Raw genomic sequence first — 18,297 nt, 5'->3', positions numbered from 1 at the left:
GCTGCTAACTCTGGATAGCACTGCTGGAGCAGCATTAGCATTAGCCGCTAACCGCGCTGAGCGCTAGCTCTTTGGCCGTCCGAAGGTGAATATTTTCGGCCTGTAGGCTGCTGCTAACCCCAGCTAGCAGCCAGCAGCCTACAGGCCGATAATACTCCCCTTCGGACGGCCAAAGGCAGCACTAGCATTAGCCGCTAACCGTGCTGAGTGCTAGCCAGGGGCGAGAACTGTTAAATTTAGAAGGAAAACATCCCTGACGACACCCCTGTTCCTACTACTAGTTACCAGCGTTGCATTGCAAAATGCACCTTATAATCCAGTGCGCCATATGTATGAAAACAGACCAGAAAATAGACGTTTATCGATAGTGCTCCTCATAGTACAAAAAATATGGTATATAATGATATTATGCTGTGTAGAGACAGAACTATGCAAATCCCTTCCAAAAGTTTTAAAACATATAAATTATTTTTTCATATTTTTGCAAATACCACTTGCTCCAGAACCACAAGTCCAGGGGGTGTGGCTGGATCTGATCCAACTCCTCCCATAAGTCCAAGGGTTAGGGTTAGGTATAGAGTCTAATCTGCTTCAGACCAATGAAAACACAAAGTAGGAGGAGTTTAATCAGATCCAGCCCCACCTCCAGGACTTGTGGTTCTGCAGCAATGACCATCTCCATATTTGTTACAAACTTGCAGATCTATAGTGCTTCTTTGCTCCTCAAACACTTGTGGATTCTGCTCTTATTCCAAATCATGCTTATAATCACCTGTTGACATCACCTTTTATGATCTGAACATTTGTTGAAATGTGTTGCAAATCTAAAATGCAGGAATGGATGTACAGTATATTAACAAATTATTACAAATGAAGTTGACCAAACTAAACATGAAATAGCTTGGGTTCATACTGTCTGCAATCAAATAAGTGTAAGAATTAATGTAAGAAACAGTGTTTTATATTTGTAATTTCCACACTGTCCCAACTTTCTGATCTGGGGTTATCTTAGTCAACATCCTCAATGGCCTACTATTGGCCACCGTCCCACGCCAATGACCTACATTCATTGAAGCTTTCGCTTCGAGAGTAAAGTGGCTGTGCCAAAAAATGAAGCTTGCAGGTAGTCAAGGCAGCACTCTTTTGTTTCCTACACAGAGCCGGGCAGCAGGAAAAGGTTCTCCGTGCTACGAACACTGCGCTCGAGCGGCTCTGGAAGAAAACAATGAAACATTGTGTTTTTAAGTGCTGGAAAGAAAGAAACGGCTTGGGAGTGAAAATAGCTCTCCAGCCAGTTATTATAATATTCGGTGTCTGGCTATAGGAATGCAGCCATGATTCAACCGGAGGATTACATAGCGCTTCTACTGGTCTGAACGTCAGCTTCCTGTTCCTTATAAACTACAGTAGAAAATTAAGCCATGAGTACGGCTGAGCGATATACATTATGAATATGACATACGATAAAATAACATACATATCGTCGCTGTCCAATGAAAAACACTTATCTTCAAAACAGCAACTTTACAGGAGAGAGAAAAAACCTTGTAAACTTTCAATTGAAGTCAATGTAAAAAGAGTTTATTTCAGGTCATTTTGAAGAGTTTCTATTGGTCTGTTCATCAAGAAATTTGGGCACAGTGTAAGGGACAGTTTGTCTCTTCAAATTATGTAGTAAACTAAAAATCAACAAAAATGGAGATGTGTTTTTCATTGGACAGCGACGATATACATAAACGATGTGTATGGGATTTTTTTTGCGGTATGAGACACAGCTGAATACAGTGCTGTGCAAAAATGTCGCAAAAACAATATAATTTTTAATATTCTACCCGACAAACCAACAAATCGCAATACATTTACCTCAGCAGTGCTATTCTAGTTATGCATTTTCCTCAGCACTGCTACTCAAGTGATGTGAGTGAGAATTTTGGCAAACAAACAGATAGATGTCAACTAAGGCTAAGTTACCTCAGCTAATGTGATATCTGTAGAAAAGTTAAGCAATTATCTGGGCACTACTACATGGCACTGTATTAGAAGTCTTGCATCGCGGCACAGAATTGAATTATTATTGAAGGAAGCAGGAGTTTAATCAATCCAGTCGATGTGGGGGCGGGACCAGATATACACGTAGATTATGCTACAAGATTCTTGAACTGGCTGCAATCCATGCACTGATAATAATGCAAAGAAATTCATTCTAAAATGAACTTTACACATTACATTCAGAATAACAGAATGATAAATGATAGAAAAAGCTGACCATGGGATTTAAAATGAATTTAAAAGTCTAGATGATGTTTAATCATGGAAAGTACTGATATTTAGTGATTAAATATGTAATCTGTTGAGTTTGGGCACTTTTGGAGACACAGACGAAGACTAAGTTGAGTGTAAACTGTGTGAGTAAACAATTTACCCACCTCCCATTGCGCTTCTGTTCCCAGCACTTTGTGTAACTGTTATAACAACTAAAAATTAATTGACAAAATTAGTATTAGACACACTTCAATAGTTGTTGAATTAATATAAATAATCGTTGCAGCCCTACAAGACAGCATGTCTGTCATTTTGTTCTGTAAGAATTGTGTAAATAAACAGTCAACAACTTAATTTGATTTTTTTTTTTTTTGTCGTATTGCCGAGTCCTAGTCATTAGAATGATAAATGGAGATAGGAAAATTGAACTTTTCTTTTTCTTCACTGAACATAAGAGAAATCTTTTCAGAAAGCAGAATGAAGACATCAGGTCCGAACCCACTGAAGAAAAGACCAATCCAAGTTTACGGTTCAGGCCAAACTGAATTTATATTTGGGTCACAGTGGAAAATTGATCTATATATATATTTCTATATTTATAGCTTCAGAACTGACATGTCCCTCAACAGGTTGTGAGCTTGTGTGTGAGTGTGAATGCATGAATGAGCCTGCGAGAAAGCCTGCATAACTCCAGCGCTGCCATGGAAATCACCTCGCCATGCTCGGATAGTGCCAGTCCTGACCACGTGCCAGCTGTGGTTGGCGTACTGGAGCATTCCTTCCATGCTGTACTTCCTCCTCTCTACACTCAGGTGTTTCCCAGAACCCATCCAGCACTATCAAACACAAAACCTCTGAAGAATATTCAAGCTGACCCTCCTCCATCCCTCCTCCAGCTTCAATCTCCTCACTGCCTCATGCACTGGCAGGATGGTGCTCCATTAAATGAACAAAGAACAGGTAAAACAGAAAGACAGACAGACAGACAGATATGACTACAGTTGGGTTAGGAAGTGGGCGGCGGCTCTGTAAGACTGGTTGGAAGGAAATCGTCCTAATGTAGGAGCTGAACAGACATCTGTGGTGAACAATTTCCTTAATTTAACGGATTTAATTTAATTTAATTTTCTTGGACAAGATATTATTCTAGAAACGAGTATAATAAACAATACTATTGACCAATTTTTTAATATTATGGAATATATAACAAATATAAGAATAATAATGCATTTACACATTACATTTAAAAAAAACATCGAACCTTTAATTAATAAGAATATTCACACACTGGAATTTTAAAATGATTAAATATCTTAAGTAAATACACAATATAATATATATCAAATAAACTACTGTCTCATACTTGTTAATGAGCTCTTCTCACAACACAAGTTAACACAATGGGCATTATTGAGGTCATGCTAAAGCTGGCAAATATGCTATATTTATGATATTTAAAGATATTTTAAATATATTTGATACACAATAATTATTTTAATGTTTTAACTTGCAGAAAAATCCATCAGCAGTGGTAAATTCTTAAAAACTGCTATTTAATTACTAAAATTCCAATTCATCATGTAATGTATCCATCCTCTGTAATGATCACGAAAAACAATACTATTGACCATTTTATAAATATTATATAATATTAAATATAATAATTATACTGCATGTATATATTACAAAAAAAAAAAACTTTAACTACAGTAGTAGAAATATTCACACACTGGAACTGCAATATTAAAATGTGATTAAAGTGAATTAAATATATATATATATATATATATATATATATATATATATATATAAAACAAAATATTGTCTCATACTAATACTCAATATATGTGTGTGTGTGTGTGTGTGTGTGTGTGTATATATATATATATATATATATATATATATATATATATATATATATATATATATATATAATAAACTATTGTCTCATACTTGTACTAGTACTCATACTCATACTAGTAAACACAATGGGCATTATTGAGGTCACGCAAGAGATGGGCAATATGGCAAATATATTATATTATTGTGATATTTAAAAACAATAATTATCGCAACATTTTAACCTGTAGAAAAAAAAAAGAATTAATCGGCAGTTTTAAATTCTTAAAAACTGCTATTCAATTACTAAAATTCATCATCCAATTTATCCACTCTTTGTAATGAAATGTACAGTTTCATTACAAACATGTAAATGAAGTGTTCGATAAGCACTGATGACATCCTTGATATACTTAAAAAAAAGTATAATATTGTCAAAATACTAAGAAATTGTATCATATTACAATAAAACATAGTCTTATTGCCCAGCTCCAGGTTCTGCCCATATATTGTATGTATATAAACTGATAATACAATTATTGTGACAGGCCTAAATGTAAATCAAATATTCGCCCTTTTATCAACAGAGCTTTGATTATGCTACCAATCACAGAATGTTCAGTGTGTGAACACACAAGATTCACAGATTCAGACAAGGTCATGTTTTAGTCTGTGGCGTTCCTCGTCACTCACCCAGACAGAACTTTTGTTCTGCTGTAATGAAGTTGGATACTGAGTAAAACCATTTCCTTCAATAACAGCAGGTTAGACTGGTTCTGATGCAGGAATGCATCCACAAACCGTGACTGTTCCACCACTATCATACGCACTAGAGTGTGAGAATTTACACCTCTAGAATTTCTCTTCTAAATGTGAGTCAGTCAAACTAACATCAAAGAGTCCAAATGAGAGCAAACTTTGTACATAAACAAGGTACTTATTTCTAATAAATGCTAGAAATGTAAGATTATCATTCCTTTTAATCACATGGAGGTAGAGCGAGGCAGAGAGAGGCAGAGGTCCAGAGTGAAAGCCTGCATCTCACTACTTTTGGTGCTAAAAACCTTTGCAGAGTTTACCACAAAAGTTTTCACATCAATTACAGGATATCCAACAGCAATAACACACTTCAGATTTTCCACTCATATCAAACAACCATAAAAAATACCATAAATCATTTAGTTTAATCAGTTCAATTAGTTTCAGTGGCTGGATACTGTTACACACCTCATGTTACACCTTTAAAATAATTCACTTTTTGGAAACATATGAATCTTCAGTTGTTCTTTAAATGAGCCTAAAACTGGATAATATGATAAAAAATATTATATAACAATATTTAAGGACATTTTAACTAGACCCAATATTTACTGTGATTTTGATTCAGACAAAGCATCAAATGAAGCACACCACTATTTTAAAGGCACTTTCAAACCACACTGATTTTAATTTACAACTTGCAGCACTCCAGTCAATTACAAATGATAAATTGTATGGATGATTTTGAGCACAGTGTGCTCACACAGGTTTGATTACTGTATCACGATAATAAAAATGCATACAATACAATAAAAAAATGAATGTTATATTTCACACTCTTTCACACATACTTGAGCCATAGATAAACTATTAAGATACTACACTCTAAAAAAGTGATTGTGGTTTATTCAGGAGAACTAATATTATCAAGTTAATTGAACTTGACAACTCAATAAAATGAGTTTAGAGAACTTCAACCTGAAACCTGAAAACCTATTGAGCCAATAAAAAAAATAAGTGATTTGAACCAACTTTTAGTATACTACACGTCAATGCTCTTTCCACAGTGTTACCCATAAGGCTCCTGGCAGTTCTATAAAAAATAATAAAACAAACTGTTGAGTTAATGAAGTTAATATTGTTGGGTGAACAAAATTCAGTTAAGTTAAATAAACTAACCTGATTCAAGTTATCATCTAGCTTTGACTGAGTCAATGTTGAATAAACTTAAAATTGTATATACCGGTATTTACAAATTAAATTGAGTTAAATCTAAATGACAACTTGACTGGGTTACGTTGAATGAACTTAAAATGTTATAGATTTACGACTAAACTGAGTCAAAGCAAAATGATAACTGAGCTAATGAATACTTTTTTTTAGTGTAGTTTTTTGCTTATTTTGAACATACCAGCTTTTTGCATTACAGCTTAATTGCTTGCCCCAGCCACTGGGTGTGAAGTCTCTACTAGGCCTTAATTAAAAAGCTGGAAATGGAAAAATGGCTAATTGATTTTCCCTGTGCCGTTTGTGCTCAACGTGGGAAAAACACACAAACACTCTGCAGCAGCTCTTATACGAGGTGAAACTGGTAGAGTTTACCATCAACATTTCCTTTGGCCTGAGGATTATCATCTCGAGTGAGATTAACTCTCCACAATCCACACTTGACTCTGAGAGCTCACACCTACTTCCAGAAGAGCCACAAACACTCAAACACCACAAACACAGCATTCACCATTCCTCCCTCATCCTCACTGGAATGTCTAGAAGCTGCTTCACACCATTGAGCCTGCATTCAGCACAGCCTCCAACCCGCTCGCCTCGCTCCTGCTGACAGAGAGAGAGTGTACCAACACCTCAGACCTGTCTCAATCCCTTACTGCACACACAGAGGACCTTTAACCACACACTGAGACACAACTGAGATATCATCATCATCATCATCATCATCATCATCATCATCATCATCGCTCTCTAATGAAATTACATTACCCTGCACTGAACCTTTAGAACGAGTCAGCCTTTTCCTGTAAAATTTTCGTTTGAAAGATCTTTATGACTGAAGTCATGATGATACAAATCAACCATGATGATAGTCATATATAAAGTGATGCAACTAATGATCATTTTGGTAGTCGAATAATCTGATGTTAATCAGATCTCTCTAAAAACAATAGAAACAGCTAAACATGAGATTTAAAAGGCATTAAAATGTCTAGATGTTGTTTAAACATGGAAAGAACTGATATTTAGTGAATAAATATGTAATCTGTTGTGTTTGGGCACTTTTGGAAACACATTTACCCATCTCCCATTGCATTTCTGTTCCCAGCACTTTGTGTAATGTGGTACTAATAACAAATAACATTTAGTCGGCAATGAAATTTGTGGTCAAATTTAATTAAAATAATCGACATTGTCGATTATATCGACTAATCGTTGCAGCCCTAGTCATAGATAGAAAGGACATAAATAAACGTAGGCTACATATACTTTATACTGCCAATAATAACACACAGAAGCAGTTTTTAAAAGAAAAAAAAAAGTCCAAATACTGCAAAAAGTTTTTTGAAGCTAGAATGAGGTGGAAAAGCTGAATATAGCTGAAGCCAAAATGCGAATAAATCATGACATATCAAGTTAATATAGGTGACCAATGACTAGAAACTACTGTCCTGTAATGCTGAACCCAAAGCTAGTGTGAAAAATGCCTCTGCACTTCTCTCACAGAACTGTCTGGTGTGAGATTTCAATGAGCACAAAACAGGAATACCACCTGAACAGGGCACCAATCCAATACATGGCAACACACCACCCACTCTCTTTTATGTTTAAGTCCAAGTCATGCTTTAACATGAGTGATATACTGATCCTGTCTTTAAGACAACACTAGAGCACCTGAAGAGCCAGGTTATAACCTGGAATTCACTGTTGAGCACTGGTTTGGCTGTACATCCAGAAATTTGATAAAAGTTTGATAAATGACTAATCATGAATGTTCTATTAAAGCTTCAATTTATGGTCAATGGACAAAAAGTCCATTACAGGATTGTAAGGATGTTGGATAATCACCACTCCACCTCATCCACCCTCAACTCCTCAACTAATGTCTTAAAATACTGGATGGAGCACCATCCTTCCAGAGAACACAGTTCCACTGGGATTTGGACCACTCTAGCCTTGGTCTGGCATTAGGCAAGATAGTGCAGAGACTGCAGACAGTCCACATAGCATTGGGAATACTTGTCTACAAGTAGTACAAGTAATATACAAGTAATATATTGATCCTGTCTTTGAGACAACACTACAGCACCTGAAGGACCTGTATAGAAGAGACCTGCAGATCAAACCTGAAACACCAGATCCATGGAACTCTTTTTAAAAATACTCTTGTAAACTATAAAAGCTGCCTAAAGTCTACTAGAGAGAACTAATCAACCAGAATGGGAAACTCATTTACCACGTTTTGCTTAGACAGTGCAGTCCAAACCCTTTAGACTTTAGTGACTGGTTCTGAGCAAGGTTCTGACCCAAAAATCCAGACCCCTGGAGATCTTTCCTCAAATATGTTTCTAAACCTTAGCAGCTGCTTCCTGCTTAGTAGTCTGCTTGAGAACATATATCAGCTAAACATGCTAACATGAGGGAACTGTGGGTGTTGATTTAGGCATGAAGACTACTGAAAATGGCAATTAGCTTCCATTAGTTTTTAATGTTTAAAGTTATTCTTCGTGAATATTTGTTTGTTTCACTTTGTTGAACATGTGACCCTTAAAAGCTTAGTGTGAAACCAAAGATCCTGACCTTAGGAACCAGATATTGGCTAACGGACAACATCTGCAGTTCCAAACACTTTTTTGGAACATTTTTTACCAAAACTGCTATTGTAAGAGTGTCAAAATGTTACATTGAGTTAGAACAGGGTAAGCACTTACTAAATTACCGCAGGTGTCTCGATTGGTTTAGAAAGGGCTGATTTCTCAGTTTTTGTTATGTCTACTTTAACAATGTGAGGGCTAACAATGTAAATGCTACAAGGTGTTTCACGACGCACATAAACCCAAACAATGTCAGGCAAGTCTGCCAGAACTCTAAACACCAGGCCCACACCCTGTGCCAACTCTATCGGCAACCCACCGCGGGCAGCTGCACAGCCCTAAACGTAGCCGTAAACATAGTCGAGCGTCAGCGCAGAAAACAAAGGCTCCCAGTGTGTTTTTTAGCAGAGCACATTGGAATCCATTAATAAACCTTCGCATTTTGCCTTCGCATTCAACTCTGCGCTGCTCCTGGCGGTAATGTGGGCCAGCTGAACACGGGGGGACCCTAAGCAAGGCCCAGTGATTGGGGGAGACCGGCGCAGACAGACTGTATATACTGTACAACCCTGCTGACTGCTAATTACTCCCAGACCTCCAAAAACCTGTGCCAAGCAACGTCCATTCATTTAACACAGCCACAGCTCTACTCTGCGGCAGTGAATGGGCCAGACTGACAAGAGGCTGAGAAAAGAAACTATTAGGTACGAAGATAGGGGTCCTTTCACTGGCACAGCAGGCACTCAGAGTGGCCACAGAATAGTTTGTGGTCTAATTTCACACAGCATGTTTGTGGGTCTTGTTGTTGGGTGTCTCACAGCTCAGGGCTTCACTGTTGAGCACTGGTTTGGCTGTAGGTCAGTTTTTAGGCCACTGAAGTTTGCTATGAACATATTACTTAATTACACTTAGAATGTTTGATACATGACTAATCATGAATGTTCTAGTAAATCTACAAATGATGTACTGGATGGAGCACCATTCTTCCAGAGAACACAGTTCCACTGGGATCTGGACTCATCTAGCCTTGGTCTGGTATGAAGCAAGATAGGCTAGGTTTTTTCCAGTCCAGAGATTCCATATTTTATTGGAAATAAAGGTGCAAGAAGCCGAATGTGTTCATTAGAAGAATATGAGATTGGACATATGGGTGTACAAACCTCACATGCTTATCCACATCTACCTCTAGATATGATCTAGAGGATCAATTAGTCTTGGATATGCAAAGGCACAGAGCTTTCAATGGGCACAAAACAGGAAAACCAACTGAACAGGGCACCAGTGCAATGCAAGGTACCACACCACCCATTCTCTTATATGTTCCTGTCCAAGTCATGCTTTAACACGGGTTATATACTGATCCTGTCTTTGAGACAACATTCAAGCACCTGAAGGACCAGGTTATAACCAGGATTACATCTAAAAAGTTTGATAAAAGTTTGATAAATGACTAATCATGAATGTTCTATTAAAGCTACAATATATGGTCAACGGACAAAATGAACCAATTAGGATTGGATATGCAAACCCCACTACAGTCACAGTTCAGACCAGCTACAAATGCAGCCACCACTGCCGCTGCAGACGCCAACCGACCAACCAGCCAGCCAGCCAGTTCACCCGCCTTCTCACCTTACCTGCTCACAAGGCAGGAGGACCGCCAAGCACAACATCTGGCCAGAAGTGCTTTACTTCAGAGCCTTCCAACGAACAATGGCCCACTCTTTCCTCCTGCCACCCCCTCCCTGAGCCAGGCACACAGCAGTCGCGTGCACTGCCCGATGCCCGCCGCATACATGGGTACGGTTTCCCGGCAGTACCCCTCCTCAGGCCCCTCTGCATCCTGCTTGGTCAGCAGTCTGCTGGCCCTGATGGGCACAGTCATTAGGAAAACACTTAAGCCCATCTCTGTGCTCTGTGTTGGTGTTGGATGGAGAGTTTGTTTGGTTATTTTGTAAAAAAAAGTACCTAGAGGGGTCTTTGCTAAAATATCCTGTGGGGTCAGTGTGGCTCAATTGTTAGATTTTTTTTTCTTTTTTTTTCAATTGCAATGCAATTTTGATTAAACGCTTCCCTAATAATATATATGGTTTCAAAGAGTTTTGGACAAAAGCACAAGTTACTGACAGATACTGACTGCCTGATTTTGTCCCCCCAATTAAGTTTACTATAGACTTTACCATCATTTGCAATACTTTCAACACTCCAAAACACAGGACTCATGGAAGTCTGATTCCACCACTATTCCAAGCCAACTGCATCAATGATTCAATGAAGCATTACTGGGCATCCATCCAGCCAACTCTGAGGAAAGTGCTGTATCCCCAGCACTGATACATCAGCTAACAGACACCTGCAGTGTTGCCAACTTATCAGCTTTGTCACTATATTTAGCGACTTTTCAGACCCTCTAGTGACTTTTTTTTTAAGTGGCTAAAGTGACTTTGTGTGGTGTTATTTGAGACTTTTGGAGACTCTGAGATGAACACACAGTTAAATCACAGCATTTAACTCAGAACTCACCTCGTTCACAGCGTGTGCCTCTTTGTGAAAAGCTTAACATCTTGCTAGCTAGCTCATCATTGAACAATTTGTCTTTAACAGTTTTGAAACTAAAGAAAACTTAATAAAAAATAATAAAAAATGAAAAAAAGAATACATAATAATAACTGCTAACTCTTATGATAACATTTAACAATACTGATTTATGTAATGTACGTAAAAATAAAAAAAAAAAATTTAAAAAGCAACAGAAGTTGTTCATTTGTTAGAGTTCATTTGTAACATTTCTAACATATTTAGGGTTTTTTTTACTCACTTTTTTTCTCTCTCACAATCTTTACAGCTTCAAAAACATGCATTATGCAAATTAGGAGATGACGTCATTTAGAGACTTCTAGCGACTTTCAGGACAGCCAATAGCTACTTTCCTTACTGAGTTGGCAGGAGTTGGCAACACTAGACACCTGTGCCAGACAGCATAACTGTGAGAGTCAGGGTGCCAGGGTACACAAATCATCCAAAGAGATCATGAACAATTCTCCTCTCTCGGGCTCCGGCTGCTGATGTCGAAGCACCATGACCCAGGGTTTGAACTCTTAAACCTCTGGCCATAGTGTACAATATGCTTTACGCAGGCTAATACTCGTAATTCCATCATTGACATCATTTGGAAAAAGTCAGGAATAAGCCTACTCAAAGTCTTATTAAAATGTGATTTCTGCAATATAAGCCCCTCCAATCTTTTTAACTCTAATCACATTTCTAACTCTGCCCCTCCACCACCCCTTCTCATTTTTAATCTCCCTGAATCGACACATGATCTGCTTTTCCACTCAACACCAGCAAGCCGTCTAGCTAGGATATTTTAATGCTGCGCACCTTGTTTGAAGCAGTAGCTCAGCAGGGCTCCAGAACTGTGAACGAGAACAGGTTAGAAGCTTGTCAGATACATTACAACTCCCCAGCAGCCGAGGAACCGCATCCCTCGAGGAACAGCGCGAAAGCACTACCAGATGTTTGGTGTAATGTCGCCACCACAGCGCTCAACCCAAAAATAGTGCGATGTGTATGGAACCAACCCTACTCTACAGGATACAGGAGTCCATGCATGCAGGCTTGTTCTATTGACCTAAGTGCTAAAAACAAATAGAATTGACAAGGAAGAAACACTAAAACTAAAAAACAAACTGAATTCAATTTCTAAAGTGCAAAATCTATTGGGGGAAAAAAATAAACATAAAATATAAAGCGTCCAATCTTGTGAACAAGCCAAAAATTTTATTTTATTTTGCCAGCATGTAAAATTAAGCAAATAAACAACCATTCTGCATTAAAACACACATAAATGTGTTATTATTGAACGCACCATTATGCATATAGTATTGGGTTTCAGATTTCAGCCAGCTTATAGCATTCAGAGACAATCAGAATCAATTTTGCACCATTAAACCTGCTTAATGTCTATTAACTAGTATTTGAAATTCAATTTAAATCAACTAGTACAGTCTGTACAATAGCAGTTGTTGTTTAATATAAATTACATTGGTTCATTCCATAAGGTCAGTGCAGAAGAAGAGCATGTTGCCCTTAACACTAAACACTGTATACATTTATCAAAATGGTCTTTTTTATATATAAAAAGTCAGTTCAAGACCAGTTTCTTTCCATCCACTATAACTCCACTGAACTCTACACTAGAGCTCATTAAACATGCTGGTCAACCAGCTTAGTGATGGTGATTATACTGGTGATGCTTGGTCATCTGGCTGGGCCATGCCAGTCAGCATGCTCATGCACTTGGTAATACCAATTGTAAGTAAAGTTTATCATCATATGTTATCATGCAAATAACATTCTACAATGGATGTCTTTAAGGATGGATGATGATATATATTTTATTGATGTCATTGAAATAATTAGTGCATCAAGTAGCTTAAAACAACACATCTAAGTACATGTGACACCCATGAGACTAGATAGATAAACAAAGGGTATAAACATGTTGGTTAAAACAGTGCAATCAGCCAATAAATTATCTACAAAGCAAAATGCAAATGAATTTGTATATGGCATAAAGTGCCATATGTATATATAGGCCTGGACAATAATTCGATATCGGTATTTATCGCGATAAGAAATGTTTCAATAACGGTGATATCACTTTTGTGGTATATCGATATGTATTATGTACAGAATCTGTCACGGACAGGCGTTTTTTACTGGCGTCAGCTCGCCGCAGAGCCAAACACATTCAGCCCCCATAGCCGTGCTACCTCAGTGCGTGATGACGCAATCACACAGGCACGTAGCCAGATAGGCTAGGCTAGGCTGGGTTAAAATGGCTAGGCTAGGCTAGGCTAGGTTAGGTTCAGGTCCGCTCCGCTACGCATCTAAAATGTCTCGAAACGGAGCCGGGACGAGCGGATCCAAGGCTAGGGTAGACTCTGTTCGGTCAGCCGCTGTTTCGCTCGCCCATTCGCGCGTCCGCTCGCTCGTCCGCTCGCTCATCCGCGGCTCCGCTGGCCCAGCCGCGGGTCCGCTCGCTCATCCGCGCCTCCGCTCGCTCATCCGCGGCTCCGCTCGCCCAGCCGCGGGTCCGCTCGCTCATCCGCGCCTCCGCTCGCCCAGCCGCGGCTCTTTGCTGCAAATTGTGCCGGTGAGTGGAGCCGACAAGCAGCGTAACGTTAATACATCTAATCTGTTCCACCACCTCAAGCATCTTCACTACATACAATATTTTCCTTATACTGACTGAAGCACTTTAATAGATTATGTTGAAACTAAGTTATTTAAAGTTTATGAATCCTTTAGGTTTGTTTATTTGACGTGGATATCATGTTGAATACCTCTTGTATTCTGGCTGAAGCACTTTAATAGATTATGTTGTCACTAAGTTATTTATAGTTGAAAAATCCTATAGGTTTGTTTATTTGACGGGAAAATCTTGTTGCTTTTATGTATATAAAGGCTTCTATATCCTAGTTAAAACACTTTTGTTTTAATCTGTTAAATTTGTTTACAATGAATAAGAAGCTCTGCTTCTTGTCATTTAAAGTTATTTTTATTTGTAATAGTTATATAGGCTTATGTTTGACAGGGATGTCATGTTATTATTTTGCTATATGCAAATAAAATTGAGCATTGATTTATTTTGACTACTTTTATTTCTAAAGTATTAAAGTTTTTGTGAAAGGAGGTTTCAAAGACTTAAAAAACATTTTCATACAGTAGTAGGTACAGATTTCCATTAGATAGATTGATACAAAAAGTGCAAATACACAGTTAAATAATAATTTAAATTTGCAGTGCAAGCTGCAGAGATTGCAGGGATTCTTTTTCTGAGGCCTTCAAAGTATTTATCGATATCGAAATTATATCGTATCGACCGAAATTTAAGGAATATATCGTGATATAAATTTTGGCCATATCGTCCAGCACTATGTATATATATCTATATGTATATTGTCGCGGTCCAATAAAAAAACACTTCTCTAAAACAGCGGCTTTACAGAAGAGAGAAAAAAACCTTCTAAACTTTCAATGGAAGTCAATGTTAAAAAAAGCTTATATCAGATCTTTCTGAAGAGTTTCTATTGGTCCGTTCATCAAGAAATTTTGGCACAGTGTAAGGGACAGCTTGTCTGTTCAAATTATGTAGTAAACTAAAAATCAACAAAAATGGAGATAAGTGTTTTTCATAGGACAGCAACAATATTTACATAGGTATGTGCCCATATACAACATTTTCGTATATGACTCATCTTGTTATAGTTGCCATATACACAGTACCAGTTTAAAAAACTAAAGGAAGGTCAGTCAATACAAAAAAAAACGTAAGAACTTTGAACGTATCCTCAAGTTGCAAAAAGACCATCAAAAACCCTATGATGAAACTGGCTCTCATCAGGAGCACCCCCAAGAAAGGAAGGGCAAGAGCAGAGTTTCCTCTGTTGCACAGGATAAGTTTATCAGAGTTACCAGCCTCAGAAACCGCAAGTTAACAGCTTAACCCCAGATAAGAGCACAAAAAATCTTTTCCACAGAGTATTTTGGTTTGTTGAACGCTTTTAATTTTACTAAATGATTCCTTATAAAGTGTTCCTTCATAGTCTGGATCACTTCAGCATTCATTTACAGTGTAGACAAAGAAAAAAAAAGAAACATTAAATGAGAAGTTATGTCCAAACTTTTGATTAATACTGTATATATATATATATATATATATATATATATATATATATATATATATATATATATATATATATATATATATATATATATATATAAATTTAAATAAATTTAAATAAAATCCATCCAAAACAAGCTGATACTGATATTTTCCCTATGTAAAAAATATATAATGAGAAACAGCGCCCTCTAGCCACACTTACGAGGACTGCACCGCTCTTCCAAATACACTATAGCAGTGCAACCATACATAATAATAATCGCCATTAAAAACTGTGTGTGCCTTTTCTCAAATACACACATATAAAGCTGAATCTCAATGCAATTAAATGCAGCCTTGGGTGACATTCATAAAAACAAAACACACACAAACGTAAAAAAAAAAAAAAACATAAAACAAATATCTGGCAACATGTTTACCACACAATGCTAAATCATCAATTATCTCAATCAATCACCTTTCAGTGTAGCTATAGCTGTATGTGAATGGGTAAAATGGATAGACTTGGATGAATAATAATAATAATAATAATAATAATAATAAAAAACAATGACTGTCTAGGCTTAGTATTATTATGATGATGCATAAGAATTATTATATATAAACATGCCAAACATCCCATTCATTATTAACCCAATGTATGAAAATACAAAATATAGGTTGTAAAACTATTTACGCATATGTATCAGCACTGTAGTGGTTTTAAACATTAAATTAAATTCAGATTTATAAAATAAAAGCTTTTTAATTCTGGTTAAATCAGGTTGGTGAATGAGAAGCAGCCCCAGCGTTGGGCTGGTTATTCCAGCCTGGCTGCAGGCAGAGCCTGAACGCGCCTATTTCAGCAGAAATCTCACACTTACCGAGTGTTTTGATGGAGGACAGGATCATGGTGCTGAGTTTAATCCGTTAATGATGATCCTCGGTCAGTAGAGGAGGGAAACGCTGAGGCTCGGCGTGTCTGCGTGTGTGTAAACCTGTGCTCCAGCCTCAGTAACGCTGACTGACTGAGAGACAGAGCTGCTGCTGCTGCACGCGGACAGGCGCTCAGCTCCACACTCATTATTACCTTCCACCCGTATTCACAGAGGCCCCGCCCACTGCGCTGCGATTGGCCGAGAGCGTCCCGCCTCCTACGCTGTTATTGGATACAGCTTTATATGCATCTATATAATATGAGTTTCACATTTCAAACAGAATTACTGAAATAAAGTTACTATTCAATGATATTCAAATTTTTTGAGAAGCACTAGTATACAGTACCAATTAAACATTCGGACACCTTCTCATTCAATGTTTTTCTTTATTTAATGTATTTTCTAGATTGTAGATGAATATTAAAGGCATGGAAACTATTAAGGGACACATATGGAGTTACATAGTAAACAGTAAAAAAGTGTTTGTCCTCCACATTGATCCCTTGATCTAAACCTGATGATTTGAGGTGATTTATTTGGGATGAGCTGGAGCTTCACAGCATGAAGAAAAAGCAGCAACTATTGTTCAGCACCTCCAGGAACTCCTTCATTCAAGATGCTGAGAAAACTATTCCAGGCCTCCTCCTACAATGCTGAGTAGCCAGCACACTCTGAGGAAAGCGCAACTCGGTTCCGATACATCAGCTCACAGACGCCTTGATCTGATCGACATCACCCTTGGAATGATGAGGGGAAAGAGCGCCATCTACCCACACAGAGAGAGCAAGGCCAGTTGTGCTCTCTCAGGGCTCCTGCAGCCGATGGCAAGCTGCATGACCGGGATTCGAACCAGCGATCTCCCGATCACAGCAGCAGCGTTTGAGACTGCTGGACCACTCTGCACCCCTACGTTAGCTTTTTTAACATTGTGTTTTTGATGCGTATAATTAAACTTTTTGTTAGAAAGGATACCCAATTTTAAATGGCATATCGAATAATCCATCAGACTACTAAATACTTTTTAGAATATATAGCTACAAAAAAATACATCCGCCAGTGGCCAGTAGTCAAGTTTTGAGTATTTTTTTTAATTTGTGCATACTGGTATATACATACAGAAGAAAGGTAATTATCTAATGCAAGAAGAAAATGACAACATGGGCTGGCAATGATGTTCCTGTCTGGCCATATTTAGGAATGTGGCAAAAAAGAACATTAAATAAAGTAAGTTAAATGTGTACAAAAAGGACCTTAGCTTCTAATAATGAAGGAACAGTTCATACACCAGCTCTTATTACAAGTTATTGTAAACAGAAATATCTTGAACTGATGCACCTCGTCTCTGCCATAGATCACCATTCTCAAAAGGACTCTAAATCATCATTAGTGCCTGTAATGAGATGAACATGTTTATTTCTAGGCAGAACTCTCATAAAACACATTTTTGGAGCCAAATATAGATTTTTAAATGTCACTTGAGGCCAGAAATATTAAAAAAGAAAGATTCCAGCTGAATCATCCTCTCAAGGCTTCAGTAAAAGGCATCAAGAGGATCTTAATATGAAGTAATGTTCCTCTAGAGATTCAGACGTTATATTTTCTGCTGAGTTTCTGCTGTTCAGTCTGAACAGTTAGTGTAACAGAGTTTAGTTGTAACAGAGTTGTGTGTAGTTGTGTGATGTCACTGGACTCAAGCACAAGCAGTCACTTAGAAGACACTAAAGCATTAACCCTTGTGTGGTGTTCGGGTCTGTGGGACCCGTTTTCATTTTTCTTCAAATGATACTAAAAATTTTTTTTTTCTAACTCAAACTCATTGGCATTGGCTCATTTTTGTAAAAAACATATATCAAAACACATTTTCGATAAACAAACACTGTACACCCCTCCCCCCCCCACACACACACACATTTATATTACATACAGTATGTTTGGCCAAGGGCTAATAAACATTGCTTCATTTGTAAATTTAAAACTAAACACATGTTCTACTCATATCTTGAGTTAA

At 37.6% G+C, this 18,297-nt stretch overlaps 1 protein-coding gene across 2 annotated transcripts in view; it reads right to left on the bottom strand.

Moving 5' to 3' along the window:
- daam2 (dishevelled associated activator of morphogenesis 2) overlaps positions 1–16,417 on the bottom strand; it is a 199,144-nt gene extending 182,727 nt beyond the window's left edge. For both annotated transcript variants that reach the window (XM_022673199.2, XM_022673201.2), the window contains exon 1: positions 16,236–16,417. The gene's annotated coding sequence lies outside the window, so the exon portion shown is untranslated. The remainder of the gene's footprint in view (positions 1–16,235) is intronic.
- Positions 16,418–18,297: the final 1,880 nt, after the last annotated feature.

This window comes from Astyanax mexicanus, chromosome 14 (genome assembly GCF_023375975.1).
Source record: "Astyanax mexicanus isolate ESR-SI-001 chromosome 14, AstMex3_surface, whole genome shotgun sequence".
Lineage (NCBI taxonomy): Eukaryota > Metazoa > Chordata > Actinopteri > Characiformes > Acestrorhamphidae > Astyanax > Astyanax mexicanus.
Note: the sequence above shows the minus strand (reverse complement) of the source record. Positions and strands in the feature narration are given on the sequence as shown.